This window comes from Acinonyx jubatus, chromosome B4 (genome assembly GCF_027475565.1).
Source record: "Acinonyx jubatus isolate Ajub_Pintada_27869175 chromosome B4, VMU_Ajub_asm_v1.0, whole genome shotgun sequence".
NCBI classification, from domain to species: domain Eukaryota; kingdom Metazoa; phylum Chordata; class Mammalia; order Carnivora; family Felidae; genus Acinonyx; species Acinonyx jubatus.
Window position 1 is genome coordinate 124,470,673 of NC_069387.1, and position 17,052 is coordinate 124,487,724.

The following is a 17,052-nucleotide window of genomic DNA, read 5'->3' on the forward strand; positions in this document are numbered from 1 at the left end:
TGAGGGCCGTGCTGTCAGGGTGCAGGAGCTGGGAGTCCCGCCCTGGCCACCTGCTGGGCCATTGGCAGGCTGTCCTGTGACCCATGCTGGCCGTCGGCAACAAGGGTGCAGTGTGACCGGTGAGAACTCCTTAAATGTTCTAATAACACTAAGACTGTGTCCAGACCATGATAAGACAGCTGGTCAGTTCCACAGCGGAAAAAAAAAATCAGCGATTAGACGAATAATCAATTTAATCAGATTGGCAATGTGGAATTGTAAAGAGAAAGCAACCGTGTATCTATTCCCACCCCCAGTACCCCCCACCATGACTCAGTGTTTGCGGTTTTGTTGGTCTCTCTCCATCTCTCTTTGTCCTTCATTTGAGAAGTAGTTCAGCATCTACTTAACACTAGGCACTGGTATAGGAGGAAAAGCACACGTCGCTACCAGTATATAGTCCAGTTTTGGGATTACAAAGACCAGGACCACTTTTTTCCCTGGAACAGTGTGACACTTACTGATTCAAATGCTTAAGCTGAGCCAGTTTAACCTGATGCTCCTGTTGACTAACTCAGGTCTGTATCGTCTTCCCCCTTCCTCAGGGAGCAAACTCATCTGCCAATTGAGTAGCTTTGAAGCAAGGGGCCCCTGGAAGAGAGGAGGAAACGTTTGCTGTTTTTCCGGTTGCACTAACTGTAATTGTGAACCCCACAGTGCTTGTTATTATTAATTCTTTAGGCCTCCACAGTTTACAAAATTCCATCAATTATTTCTATCAGTATTCCTAACAGCCCTGCATATTAGCATGGGTGGTAGGCATTAGTGGCCTCATTCTGAGGGTGCCAGAGGTGACCTGTCTTGCTCAAGGTCGCTAAGTAAGTGGCAGCATGGGGCAGCTGTTTGAATCCTAGTCCGGTGCTCTTTCTGTGCATCCCAAGTCGGCCCTTTGTGCATTGTGGGTGCTCAAGAGTTTTTTTTTTTAATTTTTTTTTTAATGTTTATTTATTTTTGAGACAGAGAGAGACAGAGCATGAACGGGGGAGGGTCAAAGAGAGGGGGAGACACAGAATCTGAAGCAGGCTCCAGGCTCTGAGCTGTCAGCATAGAGCCCGACTCACGGACCATGAGATCATGACCTGAGCTGAAGTCAGATGTTTAACCGACTGAGCCACCCAGGCGCCCCTGTGGGTGCTCAAGAGTTTTGAGAAACTGGATTGAATATCCCAAGGCAGGGAAGAAGAGTACACAGGGGTCCCATCTGAAGACTAACCAGGATGTGGAGGTTACCCCAGCTTTTGGCCCTCCTAACCTTTGGAGGTATGGGGTTACTGTGCCCCTCCCCTGCAGCCTGTCAGGTCAAGGTTCAATGGAGCCTTGAATCTGACCTTGGCCCCTACCTTTACATCTTCAGCCATTGCAGGAGGCTTCTCATGGGCTTCAGATGCTGCTGCTTGAAGGTCACAAAGTCCATGGGATATCCACGCAGAAAGGAGGAGGGTTCCTGCTGTGCTCTGCAGGACACAGCCCCTTAGCCAGCTTCCCACAGGCCCAGAAAGAATCCTCTCCACTGTGGACTTTCTAGAGGAATCTATGGCCCAGCCTGAGCAAACTCTTTCTGAAAGAAAGCACAAGTTCAGAGCTCACGAAGGCTGGTGTGCCTTAGCTCAGCTGTATAATCCATCCTGTTCTTGTATACAAGAAGTTGCTCCGTGTTGCACTGGGCACTTGAAAAGAGGGGGCGTGCCCAGTGGGAGACACGCTCCCGGACAGGTTTCTTGCCTTTGTTTTCAGTTTGCCAAAAGTTTTCCATTGCAAAGGCTTGTCACAACTAGAAATCCTTACATATTCTGTGCACAGGGTCTCTGTTATGGATCTTAATCATTCATCATGTTTTCCTTAAAGTAAAATGAGTTTTCTGTGAAAGGAGAAGTAGGAGGTTATTGATAGTACATCATATATCAAGGAAAGCTTCAGTTTGTTTCCATTTGGAAGAAGTGAGGGCAAGTGTTTATTAACTTCAGTAGTACCAGGAAAACAGGCAGCCATTGTGTGTGTGTGTGTGCACGCACATGTGTGTGTGCATGTGTGTGTGTGTGTATGCGGGCCTACATTAGTCCAGCAGACTTGTCAGAAATCGGGCATTTGCCAAGGCTTCTGATCTTAGTTGAGTTTTGATAGCTAAAATTGGCAGACTGTCACGTAGGTAGTTTTAACATCTTCCTTATTCCAGCCTCCCTGCCTTTGGAGGCACCGTCCTACATCACGCCCAGACATACCCCATCAAATTTATATTATGGCTGGAAAAAAAATTGTAATGATTTTGCTTTTGGAATTGTTTTGCCACACGTACATCTCATTTTTTGGTGGGCTCTGATTTCTCTGCTGTCATCATGTATCCTCAGGAATTCTTGCAAAATGAGAAAAATCTAACCAGCCCTTCCCGTCCCCCCCCCCCCCCCCCGCCTCCCTGAATGTAATGAAATTGTAATGAATGTTGACGTCAGCAGTTCATGATGTTGACTTCATGTTACAGGTTTTAGCCGCTTAATTACACAGCTATTCATTATGGCTTTGCGGTTTTCTTTTCATGTTTTGGAGCTGACAATTTTCACTTTTAAGGCTTTGGGTATTTTTGTAGGCCCAAGAAGAGGCCCAGGAACTGAGTTGCCTAGTGGGAAAAAATGATCCCGTGCTGGTGACATTAAGAAACCGAGTTGAGATCAGCCTCAGGCCACTCTGAGAATTGCACTGCGCATCTCACACGTATGCACACTCACTCGCACCCAGTCTCACATACACACTCACATTCATACTGTGATGCAGTTGTTGAGATAGTTAGAATCTAGCACAAAACCAAAGAGTGATCCCTCTCCGGCTTCTCCCTGCTCGCTGCTGATGGTGCCTTGCGTTGTCTACAAATCTGGACAGGACAGGCAATTTCGTCCATGGGTGTTTGGGCTTAGAGGTGTGGCCCTGCGGTGTGTTTCCTTCCTTGTACAATTCACCGGTTCCTTTTCCTACAGCTCCGCAGGCACTGACACAGCCCTTGGGGGGGCTGATTAAGCGGCCAACCTTCCCATTTTAGAAGAACAATGAGCACCAGACAGAAAAAACACTCCTGGGAGGCTCACCAGAGACTTCCCAGGATGGAGCCCTTCCCTAGCTCAGTCACTATAACGGTCTGCACGTTCTCAAGTGTGTTTTCAAAGACTTGCCCAGGGTTGTTTTCTTTCTTTCTTTCTTTTTTTTTTTAATCAGGAATTTGGTGAGGAGAAGAAGGGCAGTGCTGGGGCCTGGAAAGACAACCATGAATTTGACACACTTGATGCCCCTGGGATGCTCGTGCGATTACTCAGGTGCAGGATGATATGAGCTGCAGTGGAGGCTGGAGACAGCCGGCCACAGCGGGGGCAGGGAGGCAGACTCCCAAGCCACGGGTAGCTGGGAACTCTGTGAGCAGAGGAGCCGAGGATGCTGTTAGCACACGCCCGAGCTCGGCCCCTGCATAACTGGGCCACGCTGAGCCAAAGGTGTGATGGGGATTGAGTCACTGGGGCCCTGCCACTGAAAGCCACCTGTAACCACTTTCATTCATAGCTCTGTTTGGAAGGTGTTTCTAAAGCACTTACCTCGTGGCCGGTCTTGTGCTGGGAGCTGAGGATCCCTCAGTGAATGGGAACAGCATTACCCTCATCTGTAAGATGAGGAAGGCAGTTGGGTTGTTGGTGAATTTCAGACTTGGTAGCAACCCTCAGGTTTGGAATGCAGCCTTTCTGGGAACCTAAATACAGGGAAACACAAAAAGCAGATCTGTTTTTGTTTGATCACTATCCCCTTTGTGAATAGTGGACCCTACTCCCATATGGAACCCAGTTTGAACACCAATGGGTGAGATTATCCCCGAGGAACCTTCCAGGAGCCCACGCTATTCTAGAATTCTGGGGTTTCTTGATGACAGGTGAGTTCCCTTCCATTTCCAGTCATCATGATCCTATGTCTGGAATCCCGAACTATCCATCGGCTGAAGCTATCATCCTTCTTTGCCTGTGGATGCCAGATTCATGTTCTGTTTTCCTTTGGGGGATGGGAGGAGTCTAAGTGCTGAAGCTTCCATCCGAGAGGCCTGCTTGCAGGAGAGGGGAGGAGGGACGACACGTGGTCAGTTGCTCTGTCTCTCTCACCATTCAGAGTGACTCTCAGCTACAAGGATTGTGGTCGTACCATTGCCACCATCATTCTACCTGCCACATGGGCCAGAGCCACTGACCCCCATCTCCGACCAGAGTGTCTCAGGACCGTACAGACCACAGTCAGCCTCCTTACTAGAGCCTCACCTTAGTCTTGCTCTTCCTGTTCGGTCCATCCCTCCTGGCACCCCAGCCGCGCTCTGAGTACTATTTCCCTATTGGCTACAGAGTCAAGTGCAAGCTTCTCATCCTGGTACATCCTAATACCTGCCTCAGTGGAACCTCTATAGCTTCCCAGGCTACTCCCATCCTCCCCCAAACACTTTCATTCCTAATTCCAAGCTTCTGCTCGAGCAATCTGTCCACCTGGAATGGCTCCTTTCTTCCCCTCCTCTCAGCTGCATGGCTGCAAGTCAAGCCCTACATCCTTCCTGGGGCTGTCCCAGAACAAGCTGATTTTCCCTTCTTTGAAATCCCTCAGCCCTTGCCTTTGCTGTCTGAAATGCTTCATATGTGGATCACATGGGTCCTTTTGTTGGAAATCTTTTGCTGTGGCTTTGACCTGCATCTCCCATTACCCATAAGCTCTTCGAGGGCAGAGTCTGGACCTTTCAATTCTTTTGCCCCTTTCCCTGCCCTGTGCTCAGTGAAGATATTACTTGATCAAAGCTTCCAGAATTAGAGCACAAACCCATGTAGTATCCAGTTAGAGCATTCCGATTGCTAAAGGTGGCCAGAATTGAAGGTGCCTTTTTTGACCAATAAGCTTGATTTTAATTGGCCAATCTGACGTCAGATTGTGTTTGGTAGCTAGTATCAGAGACCAAACTAACTGGCTTTAAACAAGGCAAGGAGTTGTTTTTCCTCTCTTATAAGAGCCCAAGGCAGGTTGGCAGTTCAAGGTCAGGTAGGTGATTCTACGGCATCTTAGGTTCCTTTGTCTTTCTGCCCTGTCATCTTTAGCACATGGTTTGCATTCTCAAGGTACCTCATGGCCCCAAGATGGCTGCTACAGCTCCAGTCATCATTTCTGCATTTTAAGCATGATAAAGAATGAGGAAGGGTGGAGAAAAGCCCTTCTTTTAAGGAGCCTCACTGTTGGCCCCATCTATTAATTCTGCTTATATCTCTTTAACCAACACTTGGCCCCTCTGCAGCCACCATTTCTCCAAGGGAGACTGAGAAATTCAGTTCTTTAGCTGGACATATTTTTCCCACCATGACTCCCCAATCAGAGTGCTCTTACTATGGAAGAGGACAGGAAGGGATATCGATTGGGTTGGCAGCCAGCAGTGCCCGTTGTAGCTGGTGAATGGCACCTGTTGTTCTTCAGGCTGAAGAAGTGCCTGTCAAAAAAGGCAACAGATATTTCCAGTTCATGCTTGCAACTTTTTGCCAGTGAATCCCAGGACTTCAGAGGTTGGGTTTCTCTGAGATCTCATCCTCAGACAAGTATTTCTTGAATGATTCACCCTGAGCCTCCAAAACCACTGGATGTAATTGGCCTCATAAAGGGGTGATGGCTGACACTCTTGTCGTGGCCAGCTCATCCTTTAGCACTGAGGAATGGTCCTGGTGTTCTGGGTCACTTTAAAGATTTGCTAAAGCGAACATGGAGACAGGCCATGCCTTCTGTGTTAAAGTCATTGTCCCTGTACTTGATAATGAACATAATCTTGATTCCACACAATTTTGAGCTTCAATACAGATTTAATATTTCTGTATGTTTTAATTGAACAACCTGATTATATTGATAAAAGTAAATTCTGATTTTCAAAAATGACTGATTTGCTTTTAAAGTCACTCTAGTACATAAAAGATCTCTAAAAGAAATTGCAGTTGCTCTAGAAAGCACTCGTGATTTTATGGTCAGACCTTGTTTATTTCCAATGGAAGACAGTGGTCTTCCAGCCTGGTCATTTATCCTGGCTCGCGAGAAGCTTCAGCCGGATACCTCTCTTGCTTTTACTGGCCCTCAGGAGGTTCTCTCTGGAAGGGGAGTCCCTTTTTACTTGCCTCTGTTTGCAGGATATTTAGTGTTTGGGGATGAGTGTGAAGTATCTTGTCGGTGAATCACCATGGACTGTCTCAGGGTTGAAAAGATGGCTAAAGTCAAGTGTGAAGGGGAACAGAGGGACCCTTTATAAATAAGTGGACCTGAAAAATACGTCTTTAAGGCCCAACACCAAGAAGATGCTCCATTCTCTGATTTTATTTATTTTACTTAAAAAAGTATGGAAGCTTCACGAATTGTGTGTCACCCCTGCACAGGGGCCATGCTAATCTTCTCTGTATCCTTCTAATTTTAGTATGTGTGCTGCCTAAACGAGCCCCGTTTCTCTGATTTTAGAACTCTCCATGAAGGTAGACTTCTGTGAGAAATGATTTTTTCTGTGGAGAGAAAGGGCTTGGTATTAGTTTCAAGTGATAAAACATCCAACCCAGACTTCATGTAAACATAAAGAGAAGGGAAGTATTGGCCAGTGTAAATGAGGAGTCCAGGAACAGGATTGGCTGCACGAGCTGCTTGATTGAGGACTCCCATCATGACCTCAGACCTCAGCTGCCCCTTGCCCTTTTCAGCTGTAGCTTCCTCCCTGCGTGGGTTTATCTTCAGCTCAGCTTCTCATGTGCCAACCAGTTGGCTGTCGCTACCCCAGACTTGACTTCCTCCTGTTAAATCAGGAGACGAGAAAGCACTTTCCTTTCCTCATAAACACGTCCTATGCGCTTTGATTCTGACCAGATGTTGGTGGAACCCATCCCTGACCCAGTCACTAAGGTGAAGGTTTGCCCATGCCAGAATGAGGCTTCTTCCAGAAGCAGGGTGGTCCCAGAAAGCTGGAAACCATGCAGTTGCAACATCCAGAAACTCCAGAGAATGAAGGTGGGATCTAGAATGACCGAGAGGGGAGTTTTTATGGGGCTCCTGGGGCTGCAGCAAGAAAGCCATTATTTCAGGCCGAAGCTGATGGATGGTTAATACTGGTCTGAGTCCTCATCAGCAGTGTTCATTCATTCCTTTGTTCACCCATTCATCTAGTTCTTTCATTCACAGCACACACATATCTCATGCAGTCCTCATGGGAGTCCCATGACTGTCCTTGGCCTGATTAGACCCAGTGAGGTCATGTGACTCGTCTAAGGTCTCATTGTCTATAAATAGTGGAATCATGACTCACACCTGGGGCTTTTGAGGTGGTTTGTACCTATTCCCACTCAACTGCCCTGCACAGTGGAAGACAAAGGCCTTTGCTCTGGAGCAGGGATTTGACCGGGGCATGACATCGGTAACTCTGAGATCCCTTTTGGGTCTGAGTTTATGATTTTGGGAGAGATGGAAGGTCTAGAGTTAGGTGGGAGCAAGACAGGATTTTGGAGAAGCACTCCCACTGAGGAAAGCTAGGAGGTACATGAAGAGGCATCCCAGACCCGAGAATGGCCTTTGTGACGGTCCTATGAAGGTATCCTATAGCCAGATCTCAGTTACAGGAAATATCACAGAACAGAAAGTCCTTCAAACTGAGACTGCTCCTAAATTTCAGACAATACAAAGTAAATGCAATTTTTACTAAAGACGAAGATGCTGGTTACCAGACTCTATCCCCGGGTGCCTGAGAGTAAATAGCCAAGGCCACAGGATCACACCCCCATTCTGGTCCTGCAGGGAATGAAGAAAAATACATCAGGGCTCCCTGGCACCAGACACAAAACTGGAGTATTTTTATGCGATGTTTTTACAGTGACTGTCATAACCGGCAATATTCCTAAAACTTACTGGGGATAATCGTAGTTTTATTTCATCCCTGTAAAAGTCTTTTGTTTAGAGTAGCATGTAATATTCTATAAATTTTCATGTAAACTCTACCCTTCCGCTTTTCACATAGGCCAGGTAGTACCTTCAGCTGATGACTCAGGACATTTTGGCTTTATTTACTAAAGTAGTCCTTCTAAATTGGGGGAAATTAAATTCAATCTGAGCCAGTTCAACCCTGCAGAATTTTATTGAGCTGTGAGCCTCGCGCTGTTCTAGATTAGGGGCTGTAAAACTAAATAAAATAGTGTTCCTGTCTTCAAGGGTGTTTCAATTAACTAGTAGTGCTCAAGCCAAACTACCCCAACACTTAGTGGCTTAAAGCAACCCATTGATTTTGCTCTCAGCTTTGTGCATAGGGATCTGGAAAGGGCTCGGTTGGGCAGTTCATCTCCAATACACACGTCTGGCTTGCACATCCCTGGGGTTGCCAAGAGGTGGGCTAGAGGAGTCACTCCCAAGATGGCTTCCTTACACACATGGTTTGGTGCCTTGATGCTTTTCCACCCATCTCCACACAGCATCTTGTCTTCTGGGGCCTCTCCACATGGCTTGGACTAAACGCAGCATGGAGGTCTTAGGGTAATTGCCCTTCTGCCATGGTGGCTGGCTTCCAAGAGGTGGAAGGTAGAAGCTTCCGGTTCAGTTAACGGCTACATCCCAAACTGGTGCGGAGTCACTTTCACAGTTGGCCAAAAGGCACAGCACACAGCCCACTTCCGAGGGATGGGGAGGAGCCCCACATCCAGGTGGGGGAGTGGCAAGGTCACGTTGCAGAGGAGCATGTGCCATGGGACAGATGACTGCAACCATCTTTGGTAAAATGCAATCCGCCACAAGGGCAGCAAAACGTGCAATTTAACAAATTATAATGCGGGAACATAACCCCAACCGTAACAGCACCAGCGAGTCAAAAGTGAGGGAGGGGTAATGGGCTCTCTAGCGGGGTGGGAAGCAGGGGGAAATGGTCAGAGACATCCTCTGCGGGAAAGAGGCAACTGAGTTGGGCTGTGAAAGATGAATGGTTTGTGCATTTCAGAGAGAGGGAATAGTATATGTGTGAAGACGTGTGGTGGGGTCCTTGAAGGGCTTACCTAGAAATACCCCCCGCCCCTGCACTTCATTACTTGTATTTAATTTTAGTTGGGTTTTTATGTTGTGTGTGTACGTGTGTGTGTGTGTATCCATGCCCATATATATTTATTATTTTTCTCTTAAACAGAGACCTCCATTCAGTCTTTCACTCAGCAGGTATGTTCTGAGCACCTAATGTATGCCAGAGTGTTTTAGGCGCTATGGCTGTAGTAGTGAAGGAAACAAAAGCGCTAAACAAGAGAGACTGTTCATGAACTTCAGGTCTGTGATGGAAACCTGCAGTAAACAAATGGATGGTGATTCCAGGTAGAGACTGCAGGGGGTGCTCTTTTAGAGGGGGCAGCTGGGAGGCCTCTGGGGTGGGGACCCTCAAGCAGAAGTGAGGGGTTTGGGCCGAGAGTACCAGGCGGAGGGAGCAGCCGGGGTGTGAACCGCTTTGGTATTTGCCCTCTACCTTGCAGTGTGGCTCTCTCTGTGAGCCTGCCTTGCTGCCCTGTGAGCTTTCTGAGGTCACAGGGCTGGAGTGGAGGTAGGACTCCTGCCCTGTGCTCTCTGTCTGCTCTGAGCTCAGAGGAGGGCGGCTGCAGGTGCGGGTGGTCAGTGTCCAGGCCTTGGGCTCCAGCGCCATGGTTTCTCAGGATGGTGAGCAGCCTGCTCTGTCCAGTCCCCTACCCCCGCCTCACCCCCGCTGTTCCTGGCACCAGGAGATTTGTTTTCACTTAGGGAGAACCTGGTCTCATCTACCGCATCAGTGTTGTTCCCAGGAAGCTGGCCCTTTCCCAAGAAGAAGAATGTGGGGCAGCAATCTCGCTAATAAGGAAGTGTGGCTGGGATTCCAGGGAGGAGTGATGACTCAGAGTAAGGTGCATAGCGGGTTCCCTGGCCGCTCACCGTCTGCATGCATGCATGCCTTCTTTCATTCATTCCCCAACATGGATGGAGCACGTAGATGGAAAGGTAGAATTTCACAGTCAGATCTACCACCGCTAGCTGTGTAATCTCAGCAGGTTATTTAGCTTCTCTGAGCCTTTGTTTCTTCAACTATAAAATGGAAACATGGGTATGATTTTTCAGAGTTGTGAGGATGAATTAAGAAGAAACCCTGGGGTTAAGATTGCCATAGTTGGCAAATAAAAAGGGTGCCAATGAGAGGATGTGGGAAAGGGGAACCTTCTTGCATTGCTGGTGGGAATGCAAACTGGTGCAGCCACTGTGGAGAACAGTATGGAGGTTCCTCGAAAAACTAAAATTAGAGATACCCTATGACCCAGCAATTGCACTATTAAGTATTTACCCAAAGGATACAAAAATACAGATTAGAAAGGGTACATGCACCCCAATGTTTATAGCAGCATTGTGAACAGTAGCCAAACTATGGAGAGAACCTAACTGTCCATCAACTGATGAATGGATAGAGAAGATGTGTGTGTGTGTATGTATGTGTGTATATGTGTGTGTGTGTGTATGTATGTGTGTATATGTGTGTGTGTGTGTGTGTGTGTGTGTGTGTGTGTGTGTATATATATATATAAAACGTGTGTATATATATAATGGAATATTACCCAGCCATCAAAAAGAATGAAATCTTGCCATTTGCCACAACATGGATGGAACTAGAGTGTATTATGCTAAGCAAAATAAGTCAGAGAAAGGCAAATGTCCTATGATTTTACTCATATATGGAATTTAAGAAACAAAACAGTTGAACATAGAGGAAGATATGGGGGGGAAGAGAAGAGAGGGAAACAGACCATAAGAGACTCTAATGATAGAGAACAAACTGAGGGTTGACGGAGGGGGGTGGATGGGAGATGGGCTAGATGGGTGATGGGTACTAAGGAGGGCATTTGTTGTAATGAGCCCTGGGTGTTGTATGTATGTGATGAATCACTCAATTCTACTCCTGAAACCAACATTGCACAGTGTGATAACTAAAATTTAAATTAAATTTAATTTTTAAAAAAATGGTGCCAAAGAAATTTGAATGTCAGATAAATAAGGATTATTTAAAGTTTATTTGAGAGAGAGAGAGAGAGAGAGCGAGCGAGCAGGTATGTGGGAGGGGCAGAGAGAGAGAGGGAGAGAGAGAATCCCAAGCAGGCTCTGTGCTGTCAGCACAGAGCCCAAGGCAAGGCTCTGTCTCCTGAACTGTGAGGTCATCACCTGAGCGGAAATCAAGAGTCAGACACTTAACCGACTGAGCCACCCAGGTGCCCCAGGAATATTTTTTACTGTAAGTTATGTCCTGAATATTGCACGCGTATCTAACATTCAGTTTTAACGGTGCATTTGGTATTGTAGTTGGCAATCCTACCTGGGGATAAAGATGCAGGGGGAGATGCCTGACTTTGAGAAGCATATCCTAGTGGTGGGACAAGCATGAAGAACAGAATTGCAGTGCAGGGCAATGTGAGACGTACCATGTCAGAGGTATAGACAGAGTGCTGTGGAAACACAGACAGCGCCCTTCAGGCTCTTAAGAAAAACATCCAGACTCACTCTTGCTGGCATGCTTGTTGACCATCCCCAGTGACCGTGGGATTAAAGCCATGAGAACACAAAATGCATGCGCATTAGGTGAGGTAGAGTTCCTGTTTGCTTTCCATCCAGTAATCCAGGAAAATGAACTGTTTTCTTTCCTCTCAAAGCAAAGGGTGATCTTTGTTGATCAGGAAACAGACAATCTATTTCTTCTACTCCTTTTCTATAGGCCATTTTCGAATAAAATGAAATTAATTTGGGGGAAAAATCACATTGTTCCCCGACTTTATGGGATGTGCGTCCCTCAGATAAAATGCTAATAATTCATTATTCTGCTTCCCTGGAGATCTAGAGGTAAATTTGCAACGTGCCACCCAGAGATCTAAAAGGAGAAACACAATTGGAGCCTTTGGTTCCAAAATAAAACCTACCCAAAGCTGCAAGCATCAAGATACTGGGGGAACAGGTTGGGAATATTTTTAAAAAGGTGCTATCTGCCAGACGTTCTGGTCTTCCCTTGCAAATGAATGACCTGGTATTGAACATGGTCTGATCCGCATTATTAAAGCCTCCCTCTTCTTTCCCAGACATGGAAGGGGATATTTTAGATTGAGGGGGGTTGTTTGAAAGCCCTGAAAGTCCTCAGTTTGCTTTTAGTGAGATCTGAGTTGTGCCTTGCACAATAGCGAGGGATGGGAGGGAGCCAGAGGTAGGATTTGTGCTGAAGAGATTGGCAAAGGGGAAAGCCTGGGCCTGGGGCCCAATGGGGGCAGGGAGGGGAAGGAGGGTGCATCACGGAGATATGAAGCATTATTCAGTTACAGGATTCACAGCTCATTTTAATTGAGTAGCAAGTGCCAGGCCCTGTGCTAAGTACTTTTCATGCTGAGTCTCTTTCATCGTTACCCACACGTCATGCAGTATGTTCCCCCAGTTCCCATTTTACAGATTGGAGACCCAAAGTGTTTGAATCACCCGCCCACGACCACACAGCTAGTAAGTAGCCCTGGGCCTTCTGATTGCAATGCAGATCCCTGGGCTTAACCGCCGTGTTCCACCGCATTTTGCCATCAGACTTTCTCCTAAAAGAGCATCCCTTTTGCTGCGGGTTTTTTTTTTATCTGCCTGCTGTAGCGGGTGGAGGGTTGGCTTGGCCTCTAATGACCGCATGCGTGTGAGCTGAGGAAAGTCATGGGCATCCGCCTCCTCCTCAGTAAAATGATGGTCCAGCTGAGTGAGCAGGGGCCCTTTCCCGATCTGAAATTCTGTGTCCTACTCATTCACCTCTTCATTAGTTGATTGATTGATTGATTCATTCATTCATTCAATAAATATCTCCCTCATGCCAGATACGTGCTCCAGATACACTGGTGAAGAAGCAGCTGGCTCCTGCCCTTGCAGAACTTGGGGTCCAGGGGACAGACAGCTGAGTAAACAGGCTATTATGGTACAGGGCGAAGAAGGGTATCAGGAGGAAGGCATGTGTTTGGCATGGTGGGGTCAGGTGAAGCTCTGGTGAAGGGAGGGACATCTAAGGTGAGAGCTGAAAGAGGTGCAGGCGTTGCATAGTCTTAGAGGGAGCAGTTTGCGCAAAGAGAGGTCACACATGGAACACTTAGGGAATCCAGAACAGTGCCGACTGTCTGGACAGAGGGTGGAGTGCAGTGGGAGGTGGGGGGGGGGGCGGCAGGGGGAGGGCACAGCGAGGGGTGGGGCGTAGCCCGGAGGAGGAAAGGCCTGCAGAAATAGACCAGGGTCATGTTGAGCAGGACCTTAGAGGCCCCTGGCAGGAGGTTAGTGTTTGTCCTCAGAGCAGTGGGCAGATAGTGAAGGTCAGAATTGCCCTGTACAGTTACCCAGGTTGTGTCCTGTACAAGGGTGCCAACTAAGGGGGTGCCTCAACTCACTAAGGCATGGGCCCCAGGACAGGGCCTATGCCTGCCTGGAGGAGGACGCCTTTTTCTCATTTTCATCAAGGAGCCTTAAGGGCCGACGCTATCCTCGGTATCAGGAGAATGATGTGATCAGATTCCTGTTTTCAAGCCTTTTCTCTGATTGTGGGACTTTTTGGGTGAAGGATCAGGCCTGGGGAGGAGACTGGCAGAGGCTGTAGGCAGAAATGAGATGATGATAGCCTGGGGAGACAGCTGAAATGGAGAGAAGGGAATGGGTTTGAGAGACATGGAGGAAGTCTGTGGCCTGTATGAACCACCTGGTTCTCATTGCCTCCTGTGAGTTAGTGAGATGAGGAAATTATTTCAGGAGCAGAAACACTGAATCTTGGAGGAATGCAGCCTGGAGGATAAGTCGTTTTGCCCCCAGGCTATTGAGAGCCCGGAGTTGAGGTGTGGTCTCCCTCTCTTCAGCTCTAGCTCAGATATTTGATCCTGGCCAGGCTGGAGGCCAAGAGTCAGGAGACCCAGGAATTCAGCTCATCTTAGGCTGCTCGTCTGCGTTTCCAAATGGCTTTCTCCCTGCCTCTCTTTCATTATATACCCTGATCCCCAAACATTTGTGGAGTGCCTGTTGAAGTGACTGGCTCTGAGCCATAGAGCACCCTAAGGCACAGTCTCAGCCCTCAGGCAACTCACCAGTGGGGCAGTAATGAGCAGACAGGTGACCACTGAAGACTGCCTGAGAGAGGTGCCCAGGGAATGTTCCAGATGATCAGTGTGTAGGGAGGCAGAGCACAGTGGTTACTGACGTGGGATCTGGAGTCAGACAGAACTCGGAAAACACTTCCTAACTGTGATCCCAGGCAAGTCACATAACCTCTCTGAGCCTCCGTTTGCCCAGAGTAAACTGGGGAAAGTAAAATGCAGAGAGAAATACTTAGTAGTTTGTCTTAAGGATTAAATAATTCAAGGCACGTACAGGGCTTAGCACAGTGTCTACTAGAGGGTAACCGTTTTTCATATTGATTGGGATGGGCCAGTTTATTTGCATCTTTGACGCATGGTCTGGTGAGTTTTGACAAATGCATGGTCAGGTAACCAATACCGCAGACAAGAGACTCTTCTAACCTCCCCTGCAAGTTCCCTCGTTTTATCCCTTTGTACTTAAGACATCCCCATACATTGTTTTTAACTTGGGGTAATTTATTATCTCTTGGTTTTTGTAACAGCTTTTTTTTTTTTTAATGTTTTTATTTATTTTTGAAGAAGAGAGAGAGAGCACGAGCAGGGGAGGAACAGAGAGAGGGAGACACAGAATCTGAAGTAGGCTCCAGGCTCTGAGCTGTCAGCACAGAGACCGATGCGGGGCTCGAACCCATAAACTGTGACATCGTGACCTGAGCTGAAGTCGGACACTCAACTGACTGAGCCACCCAGGTGCCCCATAACAGCTTTTTTGAGATATAATTCACATACCACACAATTTACCTGTGTAAGGTATACAATTCAATGGTTTTTAGCGCACATATTCACAGTTGTATGACCATCACCACAGTCTGTTTCGGGACGCCTTCATCCCCCCTGAAGGAAGCCCTACACACAGTCTGTTCCCTCTTCCTGTGTCCTCCTCCCCTGCCCCAGCCCTTGACAACCAGTCATGTACTTTCCGTCTCTAGGATTTGCCTATTCTGGGCATTTGGTACAGGTGGAATCCTATACAGTCTGGGCTTTTGTTGACTGGCCTCGTTCACTGACCAGCAAGTCAAGGTTCCTCTGTGTCGTAGCATTTATATGTACTTCATTCCTTCTTATGAATGAATAATGTTCCATTGTTTTGTTTTGAGAAACAGAGAGGGGTTGGCGGGGAGAGGGGGCGAGGGAGAGGGGAGGGTGAGAATCTTAAGCAGGCTGCACTCCCAGTGCGGAGCCTGACCCGGGGCTTGATCCCCCAGCAGGAAGTGAGATCATGATCTGAGCCGAAATCAAAGTCGGAACTTAACTGACTGAGTTAAGGCGCCCTATGAACAATCTTCTGTTGTGTGGATGTGCTGTATTTGGTTATCCATCTGCCAGTTGATAGACATTTGGGTTGTTTCTGCTTTTTAGCTATTGTAAATAATGCAGCTATGAACACTGGCATACACGTTTTTGTGGGGGACGTGTTTTCCTATGGAATTACTGGGTCACGGGGTGCCTTTCGAGGAACCGCCAGATTGTTTTCTACAGTGGCAGCACCATTTTTCAAATCCACAGTGAGTGTCTGAGGACCCCTTTCCACATCCTCGCCAACATATTTTATTATCTGTATTTTTTGATGACAGCCAGGCTTATGGTTATGAAGTGATGTCTCCACGTACCGTCTCCACATCCTTACCTTTAACCCCAGGCAATCCCTGGCTTAGTCTCTGGCCCTCTGGTTTTGCCTTCTCTGGAACGTGAGAGCTGTAACCATACATGGGACATGGGGCTGCCTTTTGCTTCTGCTTCGCGCACCTCACATAATCACTTGAGATTCATCCGTGTTGCTGTGTTTATTGCTGAGCTCCATTCCATTGCATGGATGTTTCACCCTAGGAGCCCCTTCTCTTATGCACAGCAAAGTTGGAGGGACCCCCTTGCCCACCTGAATCAAAGACTTAAGTCTCTGCCCTTGCCAGGGGTGTTTGGAGTTTGGAGGTCTTTTCCGAGGCCCTCCTGCTGGGCCATCCGTGTTACAAGAGACCCAGCCTGTTAGAATTTCTGTGCTGTGGCTCTGACGTGCCGCTCAGGGCAAGGTGCAGTGCCTTCACGGGTGGGCTGCAGCCCAGTGAGATCGGTGGGGCTGGGGCCCTGGGAACAGCTGCTGCTTGGAAGCCTGGGCTTCCCCTGTCTGGCTGCCTTCTGTCTCATCAGACCCCCCCCCCCACCTCCCCAGCTCCTTGGGCTCATAAATGAAGCCATCTTCTCATTCCCTTATCTGTTTTCATAGCTGGCTCTCCACTCAGGGGTTTGAGCACTTGCCACTTCCCTCCCCACCAAACCAAAAGTGCAGCAGTTTCCCAACCGTCTATTACAGGCACAGGGAGAATAGGATGGCATGATAATAAAATGACAAGGAATCTGCACCTACAAGGTTAATCTACATCAGCATCCATGAGGTAGACATAATCACTTTATGCAGGAAGAAATCAAGGCCCCGGGTGAGTAAATAACTCATTCAGAGTCACCATGCTGGTAAGCAGCAGGACCGGGATTTGAACCCCCAGTGTTTCATTCGCTACCAGTGTGTCTGAAACCTCAGTCATTTGCATGGCACCTCCATGAGTTCCTTCTACCCCCTGTGCTTTATCTCACATTTTTATTGTAATCAACGTCTCACGAACAGGTTTTATTTATCAAATACACATCTACTGCCCAAATGCATGTGACACAGAGGGTTTGATGTGCTAGTTGTATTTTTTAAAATATATACGAAAATAAACACATAACCCAGAACAAAAGTGTTTATCTGCATATCACATAAAACCAGCTCATGTCTACCAGCGATAGGTGGGCCGCATTGGCAGAAGCGAACGGCGTGGTGTGCAATGAGCTGTTTACAGGTCTTTTCTCCCTCGAC

At 47.6% G+C, this 17,052-nt stretch overlaps 1 protein-coding gene and 1 non-coding gene across 3 annotated transcripts in view; one reads left to right on the forward strand and one right to left on the reverse strand.

The window, feature by feature from the left end:
* ABTB3 (ankyrin repeat and BTB domain containing 3) overlaps window positions 1-17,052 on the forward strand; it is a 314,326-nt gene that overhangs the window by 18,409 nt on the left and 278,865 nt on the right. The gene's annotated exons all lie outside the window — the stretch shown is intronic.
* On the reverse strand, window positions 6,397-6,502 carry LOC113602955 (U6 spliceosomal RNA). Its single transcript, XR_003424468.2, has one exon. It is a non-coding gene; the product is annotated as a U6 spliceosomal RNA (small nuclear RNA).